We start from the raw sequence: 7,287 nt of genomic DNA, 5'->3' as shown, positions 1-7,287 counted from the left end.
GGCAAAAGTTTAGATCATGGAAAAGAGGTCCAACACAGACTCATTTAGAATTCGCACGGGAGTTAACAACGTGTTTTAATCGCTGGTGTGGTTCTGTTGAGGTCTCAGATTTTGGCGGTCTCTGCGATCTTGTGGTACTTGAACAGTTTAAGAACTCTGTCCCGCATCATGTTGCCACTTATATCTGTGAGCAGAAAGCGCGCACTGCAGCTGAATCAGCCGCTCTAGCTGACGATTATGTGTTGATCCATCATAGTCCTCTTGAGCGCCGGTTCCAACCTGACGGTGGTGTTGCAACGTCTGAGGGTTAGAATCGTTCATATAGACCTTTTCAGTCTGGTGGTGGGTCAAGTGGTTCAACTGAGGCAGAGAAGATTTGTCATTTTTGTCATAAACGTGGCCACTGGAAGGCTGATTGTTACATGCTCAAGTCTAGTAACAATGAACCTCTTCTAGGTTCACGTCCTAAGGGGGCTGGCTTGGCTGCCCCTGGTCACTTTAAAGAACCTGCTGTTATGGATGACCAGTCACAGTTAAACCATTCATGTGTTACCGAGTCTGCACTTGATTCTTATTTGCCATTCATTAGAACAGGGTTTGTGTCTATGGTTGGCAGTGAGGTGAAGGTGCCTGTGAGAATCCTGAGAGATACCGGGGCATTTGACTCTTTCATTAGAGCTGGGGTGTTACCTTTATCTAGGAACTCTGAATTGGGCAGGTCAGTGCCAGTTCAGGGAATGAGTTTAGATGTTTTGTGTGTGCCACTTCATAGGGTAATGCTTGATTGTGACTTAGTTCAGGGTGAGGCGGCACTTGCTGTGCGTCCAGCATTGCCAATTGAGGGAATCTCTGTGATTCTTGGTAATGGTCTGGTAGGTGCTCAGGTCTGGCCTAATGTTGCTCCATCCCTTGTTGTAGATCCTGTGCCTCAGTTGGAGTCTGGGCTGGTTGAATGTGCACTAAACTTTCCTGAAACTTTTGCAGCTTGTGTAGTAATGCGTGCTATGGCGCGAGCAACGCCTGAGTCTGAGACTCCTCAGTCTGGTAAGTGCAAGCAGTTGGAAAAATGTTCTTTGCCTCTAACTGATTTTCCTGTGTCCATGTCTCGTAGTGAGTTGATTGCTGAGCAGCAGGCTGACTCTTCACTGGCTGGGTTGTATGAGTTGGTCCGACCTGAGAGTGAGATGCGAGACAGTGCCTACGGTTACTTTCTTCAAGATTCATTGTTGGTGAGAAAGTGGGCTTTGCACACAGATGTGTTTGTTGGGGACCCTGTTTATCAGCTTGTGTTGCCTGATAAGTTTCGTCAGCCAGCGGTAAAAGTGGCTCATAATGAATCTGGACATTCTGGGGTTCGGAAGACTTATGACCGGCTGTTGAGGAATTTCTTTTGGCCACGCATGAAAAGGGATGTTTCCGCATACATAAAGACTTGTCATACGTGCCAACTAACTGATAAGCCAAATCAAATTCTAAAACCAGCTCCACTGTATCCTATTCCTGCCATTGGTCAGCCGTTTGAACAGTTGATAATTGACTGTGTGGGACCTCTGCCGCGCTCCAAGTCTGGTGCTAACTATTTGTTAACTGTCATGTGTCAGAGTACTCGATACCCGGCAGCGTATCCGCTGCAAACTATTTCAACAAGGTCAGTAGTTCGTGCTCTTTCGCAGTTTATTTCAGTTTTTGGTATTCCCAAGGTTTTACAGTCAGATCAAGGTTCAAACTTCTCGTCTCATGTGTTTGCTCAGGTGTTAAAGCAACTTCATGTTCAACACAACCGAGCTTCGGCCTACCATCCTCAAAGTCAAGGGGCGTTGGAGCGATTCCATCAGACACTTAAGTCTCTCCTTCGTGCATATTGTACCGAGTTGGGTAGGGACTGGGAGGAGGGGTTACCTTGGTTGATGCTTGCGGCTAGGGAGGTTACCCAGGAAAGTTTAGGGTTTAGCCCAAACGACTTGGTGTTTGCTCACTCAGTGAGGGGTCCTCTGGCGGTTGTGGCAGATGCCTGGAAGGAAGTAACGCCTCCACAGAATTTGATTGAGTTTGTTAATGGGTTTCGGCATCGTCTGTATGTGGCAGGTACACTGGCGAAAGAAAAGCTGGGCGCAGCGCAACAGAAAATGAAGTCATGGTATGATCGTCACACTGAGCATAGGGTGTTTGTTCCAGGGGCCCAGGTATTGGCTTTGTTTCCCAGTCTTCAGTCTCCCTTTCAGGCCGAGTTTTCAGGGCCATATGTTGTGGTGAAACAGGACAAACAACAAACAAAATGATCTGATTTCTACACCTGGGCAGGGCTTGAAATTAACTTTTTTCCTCAGTGTCCCACAATTGTCCCGGATATAACCAACAGTGTCCCAAATTTTTTAGTTGTCGCCCCCCGCAGAGTACATATAATTTGATTATTTTTTGTCACTTACTCATCACACCATGGACTCAGGTCCACCATGTAAGTTTTTAAAATACTTATTCCTTTATTAAACATATGAATTAGTCTGAGGGTGCCAGTGGCTTTGAAGAATTACACCCTAAACTCGTGACACTATCACAGATAGTGAATATCAACCTAAGGAGAACCATGAACTCTGATCTGTTGCATTAAAGAATTCTATTTTTTATTTTTCTATTTAATATTTGGATCCCTCTATCTGGCAATCAAAGTGGTATGAATGAAGATCCAAAAACAGAAGTTCCATAATATAGTTTAATGAATGTATTTGTTTTCAGTTGTTTACAAGTTATCATCACACAATGAAAAGTAATATACAGATGTTATCATTTATGAATGTCAATCATCTCTCACTCTCACTCATTCAACCACCCCACCAGGGGGGTATACATCGTACGTGGTTTAGTGTTTAACTTTACATTTACACTTACATTTAGCAGACGCTTTTGTCCAAACTCAGGTTAAACACTTTATCAGGTTAAACACTAAACCACGTACGATGTATACCCCCCTGACCCCCCCCTTCACATTTACTCTCTACTGTCGCTAAACATAGGACGGCATGTTCTTTGGCTACTTTGCCACCACTTCTCAACAGCCTTCTCCGCACTGAAGTCCTCAACAGCTGCTAGCTACCATGCCTTACGTTTTTGAAGCTAACGAATCTAGCTTAGTCCCTGACTGAACAAAGAAAATACAAAACTGATAGTACAAATACACCTTTTAATCTAATCAACTGTATTTCACATGATTTTAGCAAACATCAAAATAACATTTTCGGACGTTTGTAGCTGCTATGCATACTTGTAAGGCACACTTCAGCTGCTAGCTTTAGCTATCGCTGAACACTGCTAGCTAACACTGTCACAGGTAACGAACTAACCACAGGAGAAGACGATGAATGATGACTTGGGGTGTCTTCGTTTCGGGAGTCTGCAGTGTTGGAGCTTGCCTTATTTGCTGCAGGAGGCTGTTTATTAAGCCACCTCAGCATTTTGTTGTTCTCCTTGTCGATGATATGGTCTGTCTGTTACATTACTTCTCTGTCTGCACCCACCGCGCGAGTCTGCAGTAACTGACAGTAGAATGGATGACGTAGAATGCATTCTATGATTTTCCCAATCGTGATTCGTGAGATGTCCCAAATGTAACTCGCCTTTCTCTATCTTTACTCATAATTAATGCATTTGCAAATAACGGCTGTTTGGAAGTAAGTTTACTTCTTCTTTTTTTTTTCACTGTCCCGGGATTGTCCCAGACAAAATACATTTGTGTCCCAGAAGGATTTTTTATCGTCCCCGGGACAACGGGACACCGTTAATTTCGAGCCCTGCACCTGGGCATAGGAAGAGCACCCAACTCTGTCATGTTAATTTATTAAAGCCATATTACACACGTGCAGGTGTTATCCCACAGGCAGCTTGTGTAGCTGGGCCTGCTAGTTGGTTAACCGCTTGCCATGAGGAGCAAGATGAGTCCATTGTGCCTGATCAGGCGCTCCAGCTTGGCCGTTTAAAAAACTCTGAGGCTTGTCTAACCTTGGTGAGTTTCTGGCACATTTGCCCACGTTCCGGTCTGCTGAGTTAAAGGGTTTAATTGACTGTTTTCCCAGTTTGTTTTCTGATACACCTGGTCGCACACATCTAATTGAACACGACATTGAGGTTGGAGATGCTAAGCCGATAAAGCAAAGGTTCTATCGTGCAAATGCAGATAAACTGAAATGTCTAGACAGTGAAATTGCATACATGCTTGAGAATGGTATAGCTGAACCTACTTCATCTAGTTGGGCATCTCCTTGTCTGCTGGTTCCGAAAGCTGATGGAGCCCTACGCTTCTGTACTGATTTTCGCAAAGTCAATGCCATCACTAAGCCTGATTTGTTCCCTCTTCCGAGAATGGAAGATTGTATAGATCAGGTGGGCTCTGCGAAATTCGTAAGTAAGCCTTTGTCAGACCGTGCTCGAGAGATTGCTGCCTTTATTACACCTAAAGGTTTGTATTCTTACTCAGTTATGCCATTTGGACTTCGGAACGCACCGGCAACATTCCAGCGTCTTATGAATCATGTTGTGGGTGATCTGGAAGGTTGTGCAGTATACTTAGATGATGTGGTGGTGTTTTCAGATACTTGGGACGTTCATATTCAGCGGATGCGGGAACTTTTCACTCGTTTGGCGGAGGCAAGGCTCACAGTCAACCTCGCAAAGTGTGAGTTTGCAAGGGCCACTGTGACCTACCTTGGCCGGGTGGTGGGGCAGGGACAGGTTTGCCCTGTGGAGGCAAAGGTCCGAGCTCCTTTGTGATACGACAGTTTTGGCAGCACCCCGTTTTGACCAGCCGTTTAAACTATTTGTTGATGCTAGCCTTGTGGGTGCTGGGCCTGTCTTGGTACAGGAGGATGATCGTGGAATAGACAAGCCGGTCAGTTTCTTCTCAAGAAAGTTTAATTCTTACCAGCGGAATTATTCTGTAGTGGAGAAAGAGACTTTGGCGTTGGTTTTTGCTTTGAAACATTTTGATGTTTATGTTGGTGGCAGTACTCCTGTTATGGTTTTCACAGACCATAATCCACTCACATTTCTTAATTCTTTACATTGTCCTAACCAGAGGTTAATAAGATGGTCACTTTTTCTGCAATCTTATTGCTTAGAGATCCGTCACATCAAGGGGACCGACAACGTGGTGGCAGACGCGCTGTCTAGGGCTCCCCAGGTGTAACGGCCTCTTCTTCTGTGCTCATGGTTTTTCCATCCTCTCTTCTACTCTTCATATGCTTCCTAGGTGCACCGGTTGCTGAGTTGGAGAGGTTGAATGTGTGAGCGGTGGGTCAGATGTGACTTACATCCGGGTTCGACTGATCTAATGTCCTGTGATTTATTCTTTTTTTTTTAATATACTTTAAAATGTGCTTTAAAAATGTTTATTGTTATAGCCATGTACTGTGGGCGGGACTCCGCTGGGGAGCCCGCTTTTGAGGGGGGGGGGGGTGTGATGGTCTGTGTATGTCCTGTTCTGCTTTGTCTCCTCTCTGTAGGCATGGCTGCAGCCCATTTACTGAATTGGTGACACCTGGGCCAGGTGTCCCCATTTCCTTTAAGACCGTTTCCACCCCGTTACCCGTTGGAGCTTCTTTTCACTCCCTTTACGTTCTGGCATGCAACACACCTCACTGCATTGTTCACGCATCCATGCACTCCCTCCACATTACTGACTTTACTGACTTCCACACTCTACCGTTTTGCTTCTGTTCGTCTTTGTTTGTGTTCGTGGTTATAATAAATTACTTGTTATTTTGTATTTAAACACTGCGTCCTTCCTTTTGTCATGGCTTTCGAGCCAAGTCATGACATATCCAGTTTCCGGTTTCAAAATAAAAGTAAGATGTTAATCTATCCATTAGCGGGGTATTTTTTCATATATTAATGTTGTAGTATAAACACTGTGTCTTTAAAAGTTACGGCCGTCGGCGGCCGCTATGGGAGAATACAAGAAGGCCGTCGACGGCCGCTATGGGATCTAGAGGGATCTTTATTAGTTTGAGAAATATTCAAACTAATAAATTATTCGTGGCTTTCTGTAGTTGCTGTTGGCAGGACATTGAAACGATTGTATTTGGGGAGTAAAGGCTTTACTTTTTAATAATTTGACCACATATCGCAAAACAATGTCAGTTGAAGACCTGTAATAATAAATAACTAGAAAATGCATTTCCTGAAGGAAATACCAGTGCATGAAATGCAAAAGTTAGGAAAGGAAGAAGAAAAGAAAGAAGAGTGAAAGAAGGAAAGAAGAAAGGAAAGAAGAGTGGAAGATGGAAAGAAGAAAGGAAAGAAGAGTGAAGAAAGGAGAGAAGAGAGGATGAAGGAAAGAAGAGTGAAAGAAGGAAAGAAGAAAAGAAAGAGTGAAGAAAGGAAAGAAGAGTGGAAGAAGAAAAGAAAGAAGAGTGAAGAAAGGAAAGAAGAGTGAAAGAAGGAAATAATAGTTGAAGAAGGAAAGAAGAAAGGAAAGAAGAGTGAAAGAAGGAAATAAGAAAGGAGAGTGAAGAAAGGAAAGAAAAGTGAAAGAAGGAAAGAAGAGTGGAAGAAGGAAAGAAGAGTGGAAGAAGGAAAGAAGAGTGAACAAGAGTGAAAGAGAAAAAGAGAGTGAAAATATTGAAAAAAGGAGATAAAAATGGAGTGAAGAAGAGAGATTGAGTGTGAGAGAAAGTAGACTGAGAGGGATAGAGAGAAAGATGGAGAGATGGAGAGGAAAAAAAGTAGAGAATGGAAGGTGTCTTAATGTTCCTAGTTACAGTTAAATTGAGAGGGAGAGAGAAGAGGTTCCTTTGATTTGGCGCAGGTGTCAGTGAAGCACAGGTGCAAGCCAGTTTAAAGACCCTATTATGATGTCATAATGGCCCAATGTAAGTCAATGGGAAAATTTAGATTCATTTTTATTTAATATCTTAAAAAGTATAAAGTTTAGAAAAGTGAAAAATACATAGCATAAGTGTCCTTTACAAGACCTACGTGACAAAGTTTGAATGAAGTTTCTACGTTAAGCAGAATAAGAAGAAGAAGAAGAAGAAGAAGAAGAAGAAGAAGAAGCCTAGGAACTAGAAAATGCATTTCCTGAAGGAAATACCAGTGCATGAAATGCAAAAGTTAAGAAAGAACGAATAAAAGAAAAGAAAAGTGAAAGAAGGAAGGAAGAAAGGAAAGAACAGTAAAAGAAGGAAAGAAGAGTGGAAGAAGGAAAGAAGAAAGGAAAGAAGAGTGAAGAAAGGAAAGAAGAGTGGAAGAAAGAAAGAATAGTGGAAGAAGGGAAGAAGAAAGGAAAGAAGAGTGAAG

Source organism: Sprattus sprattus (assembly GCF_963457725.1).
Source record: "Sprattus sprattus genome assembly, chromosome: 19".
NCBI classification, from domain to species: domain Eukaryota; kingdom Metazoa; phylum Chordata; class Actinopteri; order Clupeiformes; family Clupeidae; genus Sprattus; species Sprattus sprattus.
This window is presented reverse-complemented; position numbering follows the sequence as displayed.